This window comes from Mobula birostris, chromosome 18, assembly GCF_030028105.1.
Source record: "Mobula birostris isolate sMobBir1 chromosome 18, sMobBir1.hap1, whole genome shotgun sequence".
NCBI classification, from domain to species: Eukaryota; Metazoa; Chordata; class Chondrichthyes; order Myliobatiformes; family Myliobatidae; genus Mobula; species Mobula birostris.
The window spans coordinates 3,353,453-3,372,946 of NC_092387.1; the positions used below are offsets into that span (position 1 = coordinate 3,353,453).

The window sequence follows — 19,494 nt, forward strand, 5'->3', positions numbered from 1 at the left end:
AGGAGAGAGGGGGGAGGAGGAGGATGTGCAACTTATGTAAAGCAAGGTATTCTTTATAGAATACTAGGCGTAGGAAGTGAACAAGAGTATGTGGTAGTAAAAGTATGGGCTGAAAGGAAAGAGTTGGTGATTGTGAATTATTATAATCCATGCAAGAGACAAGCTTGAGGAGATAGAAGGACAGAATAGTAGTAACATTGTTTGGTGTGGTGATTTTAATGGACATAATGTATTATGGGGAAGTGACAACAGACATCAATGGTCAGGTAATAGAGGAGTTGCTAGATGAGAAGTATTTAGTGTGCCTAAATGATGGCAGTAGTACTAGAATTGATGTTAATACAGGTAAAGAATCTGTGCTTGATCTTACGTTAGTATCAAACTGCATTACATCAGTGTGGATTGGTTAGTGTACCAAGAAGGAACTGTAGGGAGTATTCATTACCCAGCCTGGTGCAAGATAAATATTTCTGCCTCATTGGTCACAGAAAATACAGGTGGGAAATGGATCCTTGAGAAAGCCAACTGGGAGAAGTTTCTGGAAAAAAAAATGATAGATATCTAAGTCAGGTCAGTGATGGAATTGATATAGAAACACTTGACAGCATATTAAAACAAGGTATAATATCAGCTGCATTAGAATCCATTACTAAAAGTAAAGGAAGAGCAAAGAAGAGAGTAATACCACACACAAGGAATTCTGCAGATGCTGGAAATTCAAGCAACACACATTAAAGTTGCTGGTGAACGCAGCAGGCCAGGCAGCATCTGTAGGAAGAGGTACAGTCGACGTTTCAGGCGGAGACCCTTCGTCAGGACGAAGGGTCTCAGCCCGAAACATCAACTGTCCTTTTTCCTAGAGATGCTGCCTGGCCTGCTGCGTTCACCAGCAACTTTGATGTGTGTTGGTTGAGTAATACCATGGTGGGATGATAATTGTAAAGAAGCAGTGAGAAATAGAAGTAAGGCAGTTAAACTGGTTAAAAGAACTCATAACTTCCAACATATGATTCAGTACAAACAAGCTCAGGCAGTAGTAAGGAGGACAATAAGACATGCTAAAAGTACACACTGGAGAAAGTATTGTGATTCAATCGGAAACACAGCTCAAGTAGGAGAGGTGTGGGGGATGATAAAAAGGATGGGAGAGGACAGGAGAGAGTGGAGGTACCCAGTTCTGGTTGATGGAAATGTGACTGCAGTAACAAATACGGAAAAGGCAGAGTTGTTGGCGAACACTTTTGTTATGGTACATAGTTCCGATAATTTGTCTGAGAAGGGAAGAAGAGGTAGAGAGAGAACAAAAGCTGAAAATATGGAGGCTTTATGTAGGAAAACTACCCTTGACAGTGTGCAAGATGTCCCTTTCAGCATGGGAGAATTAAGAAAGGCACTAGATAAAACAGGAACGACTGCGCCAGGTAAAGATGAAATATGTTATAGTATGATAAAACACTTGAGTGAAGGAAGTCTGGAGAAGCTACTGCTTCTGTATAACAAAGTCTGGGATGAAGGGAGAATACCAGGGAGCTGGAAAGAGGCAATAATTATTCCAATAAGGAAACCTGGGAAAGGTGCCAGCAGGCCAGGAAACTACAGGCCAATTGCCTTGACGTCACATGTATGTAAACTTATGGAACGTATGATAAATGAGAGGTTAGTGTACTTCTTGGAAAGTAGAGGTATGGTGGCTATGTATCAAAGCGGGTTCAGTAAAGGAAGGAAGACTATGGATCCTGTGTTGTGTCTAGAGGACTAAATAAGAAAAGCTCAAATAAATAAAGAGACAGTGATAGCAGTTTTTTTTTGATGTTGAGAAAACTCATGTTATGGAAAGAGGGGCTCCTAATCAAGATACATTTAATGGGAATCGGGGGGCAATGTTCAATTGGGTTAAGGACTTTTTAAACGGGAGAACTATTCAGGTGAAGATAGGATCAGAGCTATCAAGCCAGTATGTTGTAGAAAATGGGATGTCTCAGGGGAGCGTAGTGAGTCCAACTTTATTCTCCATTTTGATAAATGATATATTCGTAAATATTCCAACAGAAGTGGGGAGGTCGTTGTTTGCAGATGACGGGGATTTGTGGAAAAGAGGGAGAAATATTGAACGTATAGTTACGAAAATGCAAGATGGAATTAATCAAGTTGAAGAGTGGGGGACAAAGTGGGGTGTTAAATTTTCAGTGGGGAAGACAAAAGCCATGTTCTTTACAAGGAAAAAGCTCGGGACTTAATTTGAATCTGTATGGAAGTAACCTGGAGAGGGTTGAAAGCTTTCAGTTTTTGGGAGTGCACTTCGACTTGAGATTAACATGGAGAGAACATGTTAGATATGTAGTTAGTAAATGTAAAAATGTGATAAATGTCATGCGGTGTCTTGCTGGATTGGAATGGGGTGCTGATTTTGCATCACTGAAGTATATTTATGTAGCGTTAATAAGATCAAGATTAGACTATGGAAGTATTGTATACGGGTCAGCAGCAAAATCTGTGCTAGCAGAACTGGATATCGTGCAAGCTCGGGTTCTAAGGGTGTGCTTGGGAGCGGTTAGAACTTTCCCAGTGTGTACACTCCAAGCTGAAGCAAATGAAATGCCATTGGGGCTGCGGCGTAAACAGCTGGAGGCCAATTACTGGATTAATTTAAGGGGGCACGGTGATAGCCATCCTACAAAAAGAGTGTTGCAGACGTGCTGGGAGAAGGAGAGGACTCAAAAAGAAAGTTTTGGCTGGACAGGAGAGCAAACAGCAAAAGATAGGGTTATATGATAAAGAGTTTTGTCCAAGTGTGGTGTGGCCTGTCAGATCTTTCTGGGTTTAGAAAAGCCCTCTGTAGAAAGTCATAGTCATAGTCATACTTTATTGATCCCGAGGGAAATTGGTTTTCGTTACAGTTGCACCTTAAATAATTAAATAGTGATAAAACCATAAATAATTAAATAGTAATATGTAACTTATGCCAGGAAATAAGTCCAGGACCAGCCTATTGGCTCAGGGTGTCTGACCCTCCAAGGGAGGAGTTGTAAAGTTTGATGGCCACAGGCAGGAATGACTTCCTATGACGCTTTGTGTTGCATCTCGGTGGAATGACTCTGGCTGAATGTACTCCTGTGCCCAACCAGTACATTATGTAGTGGATGGGAGACATTGACCAAGATGGCATGCAACTTGGACAGCATCCTCTTTTCAGACACCACCATCAGAGAGTCCAGTTCCATCCCCACAACATCACTGGCCTTACGAAAAGTTTGTTGATTCTGTTGGTGTCTGCTTAAGATTTAACACAGTATTAAGACGGCTGATATACTCAGTTTATATCATAGGGAATGTAAATATAAAGACATACAGATTTTTACGGATGGATCAAAAGACCCAGAAACAGGTGCAACAGGGCCTGCAATTGTTGTGCCAAGTTATCAAGTGGAGATTAGCAAGAGAACACCTGATTGCTTTAGTGAGTTCTGTATCGGCCCGCAAGCATTAAGGTGGGTACAGCTAGAGGTCTGCACCCGCCTTAATGCTTGCAAGGGCTGATACAGAACTGCTACATATCACAATATTATTACAATCAACCTGCTCACTCCATTCTAGTGCTAACAATATGGCAAACTAGGTTCTGCTTTATGAAATCCTGTTTGCAAATTCAAGACTGGCTAGACAAGGCAAAGATATCGCATTCATATGGGTCCCAGCACATTCGGGTACAGTACTATGGGAAATGAGACCGCAGATAGGCTGGCAAAAGCAGCAGTCAAAAAAGGATCTATAGAGGTCGATATTAAACTATCAAAATCAGAGGGGAAGAGCATAGCGTGGAGAAGGATAGATCAACATTGGCAGCAGCATTGGGATAGAGCAATAAAAGGAAGACATTTACATTCAATTCAGAACAGAGTAGATATGGGAAGAAGTAGGGGAGTAAAGCGGAAGGAGCAAGTAATTATCAGTAGACTGTGAATTGGGCACAGCAACCTTAATGGCACTCTGGCCATCATAAATAAGCATCCAACAGGTTTTTGCGATCTATGTCAGGAGACTGAAACAGTAGAGCATATCCTTATTTTATGCCGGAAATTTGCACAGGAAAGACAACAAATGTTACAACAATTACACAAAATAGGACTGGTAGAGAACAGTGTTAAAGGTTTATTGGAATGTGGGGAGAGTGATCAGGGGAGGAAATGGTTGTTTAGTTTTTTAAGGGCGACGGGACTAGAAAGAAGATTTTCAAGTGAATGGAAAATGAGGGACAATAAATCCTGAAGATGGCGGTAATGCAACAGTGTGGATGCCAACTGCCGTCAAAACTCAAGGAGGAAGAAGAAGACAACAGAATCTGTAGAGAGAGAAACTCTTGGGCTTCAGGTCAAAACCCTCTCGTTTATGGACTTCGCCATTGCTCTCTACTGGCAGGGAAATCTCTCCAGCAAGAATATCTGAACCATGGATAAATCACCTAGATGAACAAACATTCGGGGTGGCATAGTTAGCGTTACACTATGACAGCAACAGTGACCTGGGTTCAGTACTCACTGCTGTCTGAGGAACTGGTATAACTCAGCTGGTATAACAAGAGCTGTATAACTCATCTCCTTCTACCTTAGACCACGAACTTATCAGTCACCTGGAGGTCTAAGATGCTCTTGTTACAAGCACGTGCAGTTCAACTCTTTGAGTGATAATGCAGAAAGTTTGAAGTTAATAACTCATCTCCTTCTACCTTAGGCCACGAATTTATCAATCACCCCTGCTGTGGACCACTTCTACAAAGAAGGGATCCGTATGGTCCACGACCACTGGACTAAGTGTGTAAATGTAGGAGTGGACTATGTTGAAAAATAAATGTGCTAGGTTTTCTTAAATTCTACCTTAGGCCACGAACTTATCAATCACCCCTCGTATACAAGAGCTTGGAAAAAGGCAAAGCAATGGACTTTTAACATCATAAACCAGCAAGTTGTTTGTTGTGTCTCCCTCTCGCTGTGAAAGGGGAGACATCTCTTTCTCCCTTATTAGGGAGAGAGAGCCTGTGGTATGTTGAATACCGGGTGAACGAGTAGTCTTTGGAGTACTGCAAGTCTGTGTCTTTGCTGTTGCTTTGCTCACGCTTGCGTGCTCGGTGGTGGGTGCCAATGCTTTTTTTTTTGCTGGTGGGGGAGGGGGGGGATTGTTGCTTGCTGCCGCTTACATGCGGGGGGTGGAGCTGGGGGACTTTGGGGTTCTAACATTTTAACTGTCTTTCATCCTTTGGGGCACTCCTCTGTTTTTGTGGATGGTGTGAAGAAAAAGATTTCAGGATGTATATTGTATACATTTCTCTGACATTAAATGCACCTTTGAAACCTTTGAAGTAGTGAAGAGCAAGGGGATGAGCTGTGTGAGAACGGGAGCGATCAGGTAGAATAGTGGAGCTGGAGGAAGTAGTGGAGGTACTTAATGAATACTTGGCTTCACTATTCACCAGGGAAAAGGACTTGGACAGATGTGGGGATGACTTACAGTGGACTAAAATGCTTGAGCATACAGGCATTAAGAAAGAGGATGTGTTGGAGCTTTTTAACAGTATTAAGTTAGATAAGTCACTGGGACCGGACGAGATATACCCCAGGCTACTGTGAGAAGCGAGTGAGGAGATTGCTGAGCCTCTGGCATGACTGATCTTTGCATCATCAGTCGGGATGCGAGAAGTACCAGGGGATTGGAAAGTTGCAAACATTGCTCCCTTCTTCAAGAAAGGGAGTAGAGATAAACCAGGAAATTATAGACCAGTGAGTCTTACTTCTGTGGTGGGCAGGTTGGTGGAAAAGATCCTGAGTGGAAGGATTTATGAGCATTTGAAGAGACATAATCTGATTAGGGATAGTCAGCATGTCTTTATCAAGAGCAGGTCATGCCTTATGAAGCTGATTGAATTCTTTGAGGATGTAACAAAACACATTGATGAAGGTAGAGCAGTGATGTAGTGTATCTGGATTTCAGCAAGGCATTTGATAAAATACCCCATACGAAGCTCATTCAGAAAGTAATGAGGCATGGGATCCAAGGGGACATTGCTTTGTGAATCCAGAATTGGCTTGTTCACAGAAGGCAAAGAGTGGTTGTAGACGGGTCATATTCTGCATGGACGATGGTGACCAGTGGTGTGCCTCAGGGATCTGTCCTGGGACCCCTACTCTTCGTGATTTTTAAAAACTACCTGGATGTGGAAGTGGAGGGATGGGTCAGTAAGTTTGCTGATGACACTAAGGTTGGGGACGTTGTGGATAGTCTGGAGGGTTGTCAGAGGTTACAGTGGGACATCGATAGGATGCAAACCTGGGCTGAGAAGTGGCAGATGGAGATTAACCCAGAAAAGTGTGAGGTGTTTCATTTCGGTAGGTCAGATTTGAAGAAAGATTACAATATTAATGGTAAGACTCTTGGCAGTGTGGAGGATCAGTGAGATCTTGGGTTCCATGTCCATAGGACACTCAAAAGCTGCTGTGCAGATTGACTTTGTTGTTAAGAAGGCATATCAATTGGCCTTCATCAATCATGGGATTGAGTTTAAGAGCTGAGAAGTAATGTTACAGCTATGTAGGATCTTGGTCAGACCCCACTTGGAGTACCGTGCTCAGTTCCGGTCACCTCAATACAGGAAGGATGTGGATACTATAGAGAGAGTGCAGAGGAGATTTACAAGGATGTTGCCTGGATTGGGGAGCATACCTTATGAGAATAGGTTGTGTGAACTCACCCTTTTCTCCTTGGAGCGACGGAGGATGAGAAGTGACCTGATAGAGATGTATAAGCTGATGAGAGGCATTGATCGTGTAGATGGTCGGAGGCTTTTTCCCAGGGCTGAAATGGCTAACATGAGGGGGTGTAGTTTTAAGCTGTTTGGGAATTCGATCGTCCATCATTGACGTCGATGAGGACCTCGACACCATTATGATGGTGTCGAGATTAGCGCGTGATCTGGATTTAAGTGAAGGAGAGTTGCGCGGCGTCAGCCTCACTCTCTGTTCCCAATTCCCATCTGATCCAGTGGCAAGACATGAGTCGAGATGGCTGGAGATGGGACTAGGCGCAGTGGATGACCAGGATATCTTCTGTGTCTTGTCCTGCTCTCCATGTTCCATGACGCTTGCAGAGACCGCCTTCTTGACCGTTGGACCTTCCATTGGTCTCGTCCGCTCAATCCGCTGGAGTCTGTCTTCACATGCTGGGATAGACAACTCCCTATCTCACCGAGCGTTTGAGACCCGTCGGCTACCCTCACCTGGTTTAGCCGGTTTGTCGAAGCCGTTGCCCGGGGTGTGGCCGCTGTCACATGCAAACAGCTACGGGGAGCCACAGCTGAGAGCTGAGTGCCAGGTGGGGACCAAAAGTGGACAAACCACCTGAAAAGGACGCGACATGTTCTCCCACCAGAGGTGCTACCCCTCCCTGACACCCCATACACCCCTGCTTGGAACTAGGTACTGAGGGGATGTCAGGTTAAGTTTTTCACATGGACCGTGGTGGGTGCGTGGAACGCATTGCCAGCGAGGGTGGTAGCGATGGATACAATGGGGTCTTTTAAGAGCCTCTTAAATAGGTACATGGAGCATAGAAAAATAGAGGGCTGTGTGGTAAAGACATTCTAAGCAGCTTCTAGAGTAGATTACCTGGTCGGCATAACATTGTGGGCCGAAGGGCCTGTAATGAACCCAACATGAAAGTATGGATTTTCTATGTTGAGTTCATTTTAGCTCAGCACTGACGACCAAAAATTTGTTACTTTATTTCATTCAAATCATGAATAAAACACAATGATAGCACTGATGAATGATAGCACAATGATGAATAATTACTTTGGTTCTGTCTTCACTAAGGAGGACATAAATAATCTTCTGGAAATAGTAGGGAACAGAGGGTCCAGTGAGATGGAGGAACTGAGCGAAATACATGTTAGTAGGGAAGTGGTGTTAGGTAAATTGAAGAGATTAAAGACAGATAAATCCCCAGGGCCAGATGTTCTGTATCCCAGAGTGCTTAAGGAAGTAGCCCAAGAAATAGTGAATGCATTAGTGATAATTTTTCAAAACTCTTTAGATTCTGGACTAGTTCCTGAGGATTGAGGGTGGCTAATGTAACCCCACTTTTTAAAAAAGGAGGGAGAGAGAAACCGGGGAATTATAGACCGGTTAGCCTAACGTCGGTGGTGGGGAAACTGCTGGAGTCAGTTATCAAGAATGTGATAACAGCACATTTGGAAAGTGGTGAAATGATCGGACAAAGTCAGCATGGATTTGTGAAAAGAAAATCATGTCTGACGAATCTCATAGAATTTTTTGAGGATGTAACTAGTAGAGTGGATAGGGGAGAACCAGTGGATGTGGTATATTTGGATTTTTAAAAGGCTTTTGACAAGGTCCCACACAGGAGATTAGTGTGCAAACTTAAAGCACATGGTATTGGGGGTAAGGTATTGATGTGGATGGAGAATTGGTTGGCAGACAGGAAGCAAAGAATGGGAATAAACGGGACCTTTTCAGAATGGCAGGCAGTGACTAGTGGGGTACCGCAAGGCTCAGTGCTGGGACCCCAGTTGTTTACAATACATATTAATGACTTGGATGAGGGAATTAAATGCAGCATCTCCAAGTTTGCGGATGACACGAAGCTGGGCAGCAGTGTTAGCTGTGAGGAGGATGCTAAGAGGATGCAGAGTGACTTGGATAGGTTGGGTGAGTGGGCAAATTCATGGCAGATGCAATTTAATGTGGATAAATCTGAGGTTATCCACTTTGGTGGCAAAAATAGAAAACAGATTATTATCTGAATGGTGGCCGATTAGGAAAAGGGGAGGTGCAACGAGACCTGGGTGTCATTATACACCAGTCATTGAAAGTGGGCATGCAGGTACAGCAGGCGGTGAAAAAGGCGAATGGTATGCTGGCATTTATAGCGAGAGGATTCGAGTACAGGAGCAGGGAGGTACTACTGCAGTTGTACAAGGCCTTGGTGAGACCACACCTGGAGTATTGTGTGCAGTTTTGGTCCCTTAATCTGAGGAAAGACATCCTTGCCGTCGAGGGAGTACAAAGAAGGTTCACCAGATTGATTCCTGGGATGGCAAGACTTTCATATGAAGAAAGACTGGATGAACTGGGCTTGTACTCGTTGGAATTTAGAAGATTGAGGGGGGATCTGATTGAAACGTATAAAATCCTAAAGGGATTGGACAGGCTAGATGCAGGAAGATTGTTCCCAATGTTGGGGAAGTCCAGAACGAGGGGTCACAGTTTGAGGATAAAGGGGAAGCCTTTTAGGACCGAGATTAGGAAAAACTTCTTCACACAGAGACTGGTGAATCTGTGGAATTCTCTGCCACAGGAAACAGTTGAGGCCAGTTCATTGGCTATATTTAAGAGGGAGTTAGATATGGCCCTTGTGGCTACGGGGATCACGGGGTATGGAGGGAAGGCTGGTGCAGGGTTCTGAGTTGGATGATCAGCCATGATCATAATAAATGGCGGTGCAGGCTCAAAGGGCCGAATGGCCTACTCCTGCACCTATTTTCTATGTTTCTATGTTTTCTTTACAGCACACACAGATTCATTTGGTAGAATCCAGGTTCTACCCAAATGTCAAGGGCTGGGCTGGGCTGTTGTTTGCATGTTCTCTCCAAGACTCTGGGCTTATTCATAAATTGTTTTGCTCTGCTGTTGTTTTTATTTTGTTTATTCTGCAGGTTTTATATTTGACTTTTCGCCACTGTTTTTCTGCAGACAGCCTGGAATGTAGGACATGTTGCTCATTGCCCGGCCCGGAGTGTGCACTCCAGAGGGACTTGTCACTTATTTTTCCCTTGTCTGAGTGAGACCAATGTTTGATCTCTCAATACGGCGCCATCCCCATCTCCATCTCCAGACCCGTGCTCCTGCCTTGTAAATTCATAGCATTTATTTTCTGGACAGAACGTGAAAGGATTTTCTTATATAGAAAATGTCAATAAATTCACTATTATCTACTTTTCAAATTTATAATGAGATGAATGGCATTTTCTTCTTCTGAAAAGGAAGAAAGTTGAATTGAATTGAACTGAATTAAATTGACTTTCATACATGAGGAGTAAAAATCTTTACGTTAAGTCTCTGTCTGAATGTGCAAATTATAGTAATTTGTAATAAATAGTATGTACAACAGGACAGTCAATATAACACAGAAATACAATTGTGTCAACATGAATTAATTAGTCTGTTGGCCTGGTGGAAGAAGCTGTCCCGGAGCCTGTTGGTCCTGGCTTTTATGCTGCGGTACTGTTTTCCAGATGGTAGCAGCTGGAACAGTTTGTGGTTGGGGTGACTCGGGTCCCCAATAATCCTTTGGGCCCTTTTTATACACCTGCCTCTGTAAATGTCCTGAATCATGGGAAGTTCACAACTACAGATGTGCTGGGCTGTCCGCACCACTCTCTGCAGAGTCATGTGATTGGGGGAAGTACAGTTCCCATACCAGGCAGTGATGCAGCCAGTCAGGATGCTCTCAATTGTGGCCCTGTAATTAGTTGTTAGGATTTGGGGACTCATACCAAGCTTCTTCACCCATCTGAGGTGAAAGAGGTACTGTTGTGCTTTTTTCACCACACACCCGGTATGTACAGACCAAGTGAGGTCCTCAGTTTCAATTATTGTTAACAATTCCTCATTTGCCTGCAACAAACAGTTATTGTTTTGAGTCTGGGAGCGGCCTGTCACTGTGTGGCTCGATGTGGCAGGCGTGTAGGCCTCCACACTTGTGTGGCGTCTCTCTCTTTCACTGATGGAGGATGTTACCATGGTTCTGTGCTTATGGATGCTGGACTTTTTCAGACTCATGGTTTTCATATTCTGTGTTTTGTGCCTGTTCCTTTCTGTTCTGTTGTGCGAGGGAAGATGTTTCTGGGGGGGGGGTGCTGATGTTCTTGTTGCGTTTTGTGCAGGGGAGGGGTTTTGATGATCGGGATGCCGTTCTTTTTTAGCAGAATGGACAAGAGAGTGGAAAACAAAACACAATGTTGGAAAATGCATGGTCATGCACTTTGGTAGTAGAAATAAGTATGCAGAATATTTTCTGAACAAGGCGAAAATCCAAAATCTGAGATGCAGAGGAACTTCGGAGCCCTTGTGCAGAACACCCTGAAGGTTAACTTGCAGGTAGAGTCAGTGGTGAGGAAGGCAAATGCACTGTTAGCATTCATTTCAAGAGGTCTAGAATACAAGAGCAGGGATGTGATGCTGAGGGTTTATTAGGCACTGGTGAGGCCTCACCTTGAGTATTGTGAACAGTTTTGGGCTCCTCATCTCCGGGAAGATGTACTGGCATTGGAGAGGGTTCACACAGAAGATTCTGGGAATGAAAGGGTTATTTGATGGTTCTGGGTCTGCACTCACTGGAATTTAAAAGGATGGTGGGGTATCTCACTGAAACATTTTCAATGTTGAAAGACCTAGACAGAGTAGACATGGAAAGGATGTTTCCTATGGTGGGGGAGTCCAGGACAAGAAGGCACAGCCTTAAGATAGAGGGACATAGAAGGGAATGGTCATTTAACACAGAGATGCGGAGAAATTTCCTTATCCAGAGAGTACTGAATTTGTTGCCACAGGCAGCTGTGGAGGCCAGTTCGTTAGGTGTACAGTATTTAAAGCAGAGATTGATGGCCTCTTGACTGGACACAGCATCAAATGTTGCAGGGAGAAGGCCGTGTAGTGGGGCTGAGGAGGGGATCAGCCATGATTAAATGGCAGAGTAGACTCCATAGGCCAAAGGGCCTAATTCTGCTCCTATATCTTTTTTGTACCAGTGGTGAAGGGGAGGAGGGGGTTGATGTTTCTCTCTGAACAACTTTCATGTTCTTTCTTTGTTTCCTGCCTATCTGGAGAAGACGAATCCCAGGGTTGTATAAAATAAATACAAATTCTCAGAGCAACAAACCACGTTAGTGGTCTTTCTAATCATTGTGCCTCTCACCAAAAATTAAAAGTTTTGTTTGTCTCTGCTGCCAGCGCTCTTTTCCACCCCACTGCACAGACCAACCACCTCCTACAATATCTGCGACTCTGATATGGAAAGTACCTTGTCCTCTTGTGTCCTGTTTTGTTGTATTAAGAAAAGGAGAGGCAAGGGTGAATTTATAGGGCTTTTCTCTTTGGAGCCAATGCCTAAAGTGATTCCTCTAAAAAGAACAAAAAAGGCGTGAGTTCAACTCTACGGATGAATCAAAAATTAAGGCCGCCGGAAGATTGGTACGACGGAGCGCGTTGGGAGCCTCGGCTCCCTTTTTCGTACTTTTCTTTTGAGGAAAAAGAACAACCACTCAGACTGCGTTTCCTCCCCCCACACCTCCCGTAATGGGAGGCGGGAACGGTCATCAATGCTCACAAGCCGTTGCATGAAGCAAAGCTTGAGAACCGCTTCGCGCTCAGGAGGAAACGCTGCAGCTCCTCATCATGGTTGCAGAGACCAAACTTTTTAGTACAGGATTTCCCAGTCACAGACTATAGAAATGATCCTTAAAAGTATAGTCTTACTGAACAATGGCCGCTGCGTCCCTCTCCATCGACGGCACGACACCTCTCACTTACAACGACCTACGACCTTTTTCCCCTCACCTTTTCCAAAACTTGAAAACGAATTGCACAAAACGTTTAAAGCCTCTTTCCATCATTTCTAAACGTAAATTTGGGAGAAATATAGTTTCGATTCTTCAATCATTACCCAGAAGTCATGAAAATATTTGCATATATTACTAAACAGACTTCAGCCATTGGTCCGCTCTTTATTTGAAAAAGAATCAGAATCAGAATAGGGTTTATTATCACCGCATGTGTCGTGAAATTTGTTCACTTATCCTGTGATTTTCCGGATCTAAACTATTTGTAACTGTGAAGAAAGCAAGAAAATCCCCTCCTTTTCCTGTCGCTGCATGAATCGTCACAGGAACAGAAACAATTCGCGCGTCAGTCGCACTGAAGAGGAAATTCTCGGCCGGAGACATCTGTAGGTCTCAGCTGGTATTGCAGCCAGGACACTGCGCGTCCCAGGCTCACCTCACACCCTGGGGCCGGCAGAGCTTGCCTCGAACTTACTCGGCTTACTCAGAGATATGTACCACGAACGAGAGAAAGTCTACAGATGCTGCAAATCCAAAGCAACACACAAAATGCTGGAGGAGCTCAGCAGGCCAGGCAGCATCCGTGGAAAAGAGCAAACAGTCGACATTTCGGACCGAGACCCTTCATCGGCACTGGAAAGCAAGGCGAGAAGTCAAGAGGAAAGTGGAAGTTGTTCAAAATCAGAATCAGGTTTATTATCACCGGCATGTGACGTGAAATTTGTTAACCTAGCAGCAGCAGCAGTTCAATGCAATAGCAGAGAAAAATAAATAAATAAAATAATAATAATAATAAATAAACAAGTAAATCAATTACGTATGTTGAATAGATTTTAAAAACGTGCAAAAACAGAAATACTGTATATTTTTAAAAAGTGAGGTAGTGTCCAAGGGTTCAATGTCCATTTAGGAATCGGGTGGCAGAGGGGAAGAAGCTGTTCCTGAATCGCTGAGTGTGTGCCTTCAGGCTTCTGTACCTCCTACCTGATGGTAACAGAGAGAAAAGGCCATGCCCTGGGTGCTGGAGGTCCTTAATAATGGACGCTGCCTTTCTGACACACCGCTCCCTAAAGATGACCCAGGTACTTTGTAGGCTGGTACCCAAGATGAAGCTGACTGGATTTACAACCCGCTGCAGCTTCTTTCGGTCCTGTGCAGCAGCCCCCGGCCCCCACCCCTCCATATCAGACAGTGATGCAGCCTGTCAGAATGCTCTCCACGGTACATCTATAGAAGTTTTTCAGTGCATTTGTTGACATGCCAAATCTCTTCAAACTCCCAATAAAGTATAGCTATTGTCCTTCCTTCTTTATGACTACATCGATATGTTGGGAGCAGGTTAGATCCTCAGAGATCTTGACACCCAGGAACTTGAAGCTGCTCACTCTCTTCACTTTTTTTTGTAATTCAAACTTTAACATAGAACATAGAAAAGTACAGCACAGTACAGGCCCTTCGGCCCACAATGTTGTGCCGACCCTTAAACCCTGCCTCCCATATAACCCCCCACCTTAAATTCCTTCATATACCTGTCTAGTAGTCTCTTAAACTTCACTAATGAATCTGCCTCCACCACTGACTCAGGCAGTACATTCCATACACCAACCACTCTCTGAGTAAAAAACCTTCCTCTAATATCCCCCTTGAACTTCCCACCCCTTACCTTAAAGCCATGTCCTCTTGTACTGAGCAGTGGTGCCCTGGGGAAGAGGCGCTGGCTGTCCACTCTATCTGTTCCTCTTAATATCTTGTATACCCCTATCATGTCTCCTCTCATCCTCCTCTCCAAAGAGTAAAGCCCTAGCTCCCTTAATCTCTGATCATAATGCATACTCTCTAAACCAGGCAGCATCCTGGTAAATCTCCTCTGTACCCTTTCCAATGTTTCCACATCCTTCCTATAGTGAGGCGACCAGAACTGGACACAATACGCCAAGTGTGGCCTAACCAGAGTTTTATAGAGCTGTATCATTACCTTCAAACTCTTAAACTCTATCCCTCGACTTATGAAAGCTAACGCCCCATAAGCTTTCTTAACTACCCTATCTACCTGTGAGGAAACTTTCAGGGATCTGTGGACATGTTCCCCAAGATCCCGCTGCTCCTCCACACGACCAAGTATCCTGCCATTTACTTTGTACTCTGGAAAGCCATTAAGGGCGCCAAGAGGAAATATCGAGCCAAGTTGGAAGCCCAGGCTAACCAAAGGGATGCCAGTAAACAATGACAGGGTCTAATTGAGATCACTGGGCGCAAAGAAAAGGCTGGGAATATCAATAACTGTGGCGCTTCTCTTCCTGACGAACTTAACGTTTTCTACGCAAGATTCGAACAGAAGAGGAGCGTCCCGCTCCCTCCGGATGAACCGGACCTGGTGGCATCGAGACTCATCGTCACCGAGGAGGACGTTAGAAGGGCCTTCCTGAAGATAAATCCAAGGAACGCAATGGGCCCAGATGGCGTCCCAGGACGAGTTCTCCGGGCCTGTGCAAGTGAGCTAGCTGGAGTGTTTGCTGACATCTTCAACTGCTCCTTGCTTCAGTCTAAGATCCCCTCGTGTTTTAAGAATGCAACGATAATCCCAGTGCCGAAGAAGAGCAAGGTGGCATGCCTGAATGACTATCGACCTGTGGCTCTGACATCAATTGCTATGAAGTGCTTCGAGAGATTGGTTATGGCACAGATCAACCACAGTCTACCGGTCAACCTCGACGCTTTGCAATTCGCCTACCGGAGCAACAGGTCAACGGCAGATGCCATCTCTCCGGCCCTACATTCCTCCTTAGAACACCTGGAGAGTAAGGACGCATACGTAAGGCTCCTTTTCACTGACTACAGCTCTGCCTTTAATACCATCATTCCAAATAAACTGATTCCTAAGCTCCGGAACCTGGGCCTTGGCACTCGGATCTGCAGCTGGATCTTCAACTTCCTCACAGACAGGACCCAGGCTGTAAAAATAGGGGACAAGCTCTCCTCTACAATCACTCTGAGCACCGGTGCCCCACAAGGCAGCCCCCTGCAGTGCTCACTGTACACCCATGATTGTGTAGTCAAGTTTCCATCAAATTCAATATATTTAAGTTTGCTAATGACACAACAATTGTAGGCCATATCTTGGGTAATGATGAGTTTGAGTACAGAGAGGAAATTAAGAACCTGGTGGCATGGTGCCAAGACAATAACCTATCCCTCAACGTCAGCAAGACGAGGGAATTGGTTGTTGACTTCAGAAGGAGTAGCGGACCGCACGACCCAATTTACATCGGTGGTGCGCAAGTGGAACAGGTCAAAAGCTTTAAGTACCTCGGGGTCAATATCACAAATGACCTGACTTGGTCCAACCAAGCAGAGTTCACCGCCAAGAAGGCCCACCAGCACCTTTACTTCCTGAGAAAACTAAAGAAATTTGGCCTGTCCCCTAAAACCCTCACTAATTTTTATAGATGCACCGTAGAAAGCATTCTTCTAGGGTGCATCACAACCTGGTATGGAAGTTGTCCTGTCCAAGACCGAAAGAAGCTGCGGAAGATCGTGAACACGGCGCAGCACATCACACAAACCAACCTTCCGTCCTTGGTCTCACTTTACACCACACGCTGTTGGAGCAGTGCTGCCAGGATAATCAAGGACACGACCCACCCGGCCAACACACTTTTCGTCCCTCTTCCCTCTGGGAGAAGGTTCAGGAGCTTGAAGACTCGTACGGCCAGATTTGGGAACAGCTTCTTTCCAACTGTGATAAGACTGCTGAACGGATCCTGACCCAGATCTGGGCCATACCCTCCAAATATCCGGACCTGCCTCTCGGTTTTTTTTTGCACTACCTTATTTCCCGTTTTTGTATTTTCTATTTATGATCTATAATTTAGATTTTTAATATTTACTAATTTTAACTATTTTTAATATCTTTAATATTTAATATTTGTAATCCAGGGAGTGTGAAGCACAGAATCAAATATTGCTGTGATAATTGTACGTTCTAGTACCAATTGTTTGGCGACAATGAAGTATAAAGTATAAAGTACTCTGCCTTGGAGTTTGTCCTTCCAAAGTGTACAACCTCATACTTCTCCGGTTTGAACTCCATCTGCCACTTCTCAGTCCACTTCTGCATCCCATCAATGTCTCTCTGCAATCTTCGACAATCCTCTACACTATCTACAACACCACCAACCTTTGTATCACCTGCAAACTTGCCAACCCACCCTTCTACCCCCACATCCAAACACAAAATAATCTGCAGCTGCTGGGGTCAAAGCAACACTCACAACATGCTGAATAGAACTCAGCAGGTCGGGCAGCATCCATGGAAATAGTCAACGTTTCGAGCCCGAACCCTTCGTCAGGACTGTAGAGGGAAGGGGCAGAGGCCCTATAAAGAAGGTGGGGGGAGGGTGGGAAGGAGAAGGCTGGTAGGTTCCAGGTGAAAAACCAGTAAGGGGAAAGATAAAGGGGTGGGGGAGGGAGGCAGGGAGGTGATAGGCAGGAAAGGTGAAGAAGGAATAGGGGAAAACACAATGGGTAGTAGAAGGAGGCGGAACCATGAGGGAGGTGATAGGCAGCTGGAGGAGGGGGCAGAGTGACACAGGGATAGGGGAAGGGAGGGGGAGGGAATTACCGGAAGTTGGAGAATTCTATGTTCATACCAAGGGGCTGGAGACTACCTAGACGGTATATGAGGTGTTGCTCCTCCAACCTGAGTTTAGCCTCATCATGGCAGTAGAGGAGGCCATGTATGGACATATCTGAATGGGAGTGGGAAGCAGAGTTGAAGTGGGTGGCTACTGGGAGATCCTGTCTGTTGTGGCGGACGGAGCGAAGGTGCTCGACGAAGTGGTCCCCCAATCTGCGTTTGGTTTCACCGATGTAGAGGGCGCCGCACCGGGAGCACCGGATGCAATAGATGATCCCAACAGACTCACAAGTGAAGTGTTGCCTCACTTGGAAGGACTGTTTGGGGCCCTGAATGGTGGCAAGAGAGGAGGTGTAGGGCACTTGTGAGTCTGTTGGGGTCATCTATTGCATCCGGTGCTCCCGGTGCAGCCTCCTCTACATCGGTGAAACTCGACACAGATTGGGGGAACCGCTTCGTCGAGCACCTCCGCTCCGTCCGCCACAACAGACACGATCTCCCAGTAGCCACCCACTTCAACTCTGCTTCCCACTCCCATTCAGATATGTCCATACATGGCCTCCTCTACTGCCATGATGAGGCTAAACTCAGATTGGAGGAGCAACACCTCATATACCGTCTAGGTAGTCTCCAGCCCCTTGGTATGAACATAGAATTCTCCAACTTCCGGTAATTCCCTCCCCCTCCCCTCCTGTATCCCTATTTCAATCTGCCCCCTCCCCCAGCTGCCTATCACCTCCCTCAAGGTTCCACCTCCTTCTACTACCCATTGTGTTTTCCCCTATTCCTTCTTCACCTTTCCTGCCTATCACCTCCCTGCTTCCCCTCCCCCACCCCTTTATCTTTCCCCTTACTGGTTTTTCAACTGAACCTACCAGCCTTATCCTTCCCACCCTCCCCCCACCTTCTTTATAGGGTCTCTGCCCCTTCCCCCTACAGTCCTGACAAAGGGTCCTGGCCCAAAACGTTGACTGATCGTTTCCATGGATGTTGCCCGACCTGCTGAGTTCCTCCAGCGTGTTGTGAGTGTTGCTTTGACCCCCACATCCAGGTCGTTAATAAAAATCACGAAGAGGTCCCAGAACTGATCCTTGTGGGACACCACTAGTCACAACCCTCCAATCCAAATGTACTCCCTCCACCACAACCCTCTGCTTTCTGCAGGCAAGCCAATTCTGAATCCACCTGGCCAAACTTCCCTGGATCCCATGCCTTCTGACTTTCTGAATAAGCCTACCATGTGGAACCTTGTCAAATGCCTTACTAAAATCCATATAGATCACATCCACTGCACTACCCTCATCTATATGCCTGGTCACTTCCTCAAAGAACTCTATCAGGCTTGTTAGACGCGATCTGCCCTTCACAAAGCCATGCTGACTGTCCCTGATCAGGCCATGATTCTCTAAATGCCCGTAGATCCTATCTCTAAGAATCTTTTCCAACAGCTTTCCCACCACAGATGTAAGGCTCACTGTTCTATAATTACCCGGACTATCCCTACTACCTTTTTTGAACAAGGGGACAACATTCGCCTCCCTCCAATCCTCCAGTCCCATTCCCGTGGACAACGAGGACGTAAAGATCCTAGCCAGAGGCTCAGCAATCTGTCCTAATGTATTTTAACAACTCCAACACCTCCTCTTCCTTAATATCAACATGCTCCAGAACATGTCATGGTCCGGTCCATGAAGTCCGCATTCCGGTTCACAGTCCGGTCCATGGACTCAGGACTCCGGGTCTTCCAGCTGTTCCTTGTTTCGGTTGGGTTAATCACAGGCACCTGATTCCCATCTTGAGGCTTGGAATATAAGTAGCCTTGGGGTTGAGTGTGGGCTGCTGGTAACCTGCTGGTGGAAGACTAGAGTGGCCACTTGCCATCTTTAGGCCACATTAGAGATCCATTGCTTCATGGAGCCTTGCTGTCAGTAGCCTCCAGCCTCCAGCCTCCAGCCTCTAGCCTCCAGCCTCAAGACCCCAGCCACGTCTTGTCCTGTAGCCATGTCATGTCCTTGCCTAGTTCTGGGGTCTGAGCCCGAGGCAATCCCAGCTCATGGTTCCTTGTCCTGGTTCCCTGTTTCTTGTCCACATCCTTGCCCAGGTCCTACATCCTAGTCCTGTTTTCTAGTACTTCAGTGTCTGTGTCTTGCATTTGGGTCTGCCATCATCTTTCCCCCTCCCTTTATGACACACTCATGTTGTCCCCACCATCATCAAGTTGATTATCAAATAA

The 19,494-nt window shown here is 45.5% G+C and overlaps 1 non-coding gene across 1 annotated transcript; it reads right to left on the bottom strand.

Annotated features, from left to right (window-relative positions):
• Positions 1-12,323: 12,323 nt before the first annotated feature.
• Positions 12,324-12,540, bottom strand: LOC140212270 (small nucleolar RNA U3). Its single transcript, XR_011889681.1, has one exon. It is a non-coding gene; the product is annotated as a small nucleolar RNA U3 (small nucleolar RNA).
• Between the last annotated feature and the right edge of the window lie 6,954 nt (positions 12,541-19,494).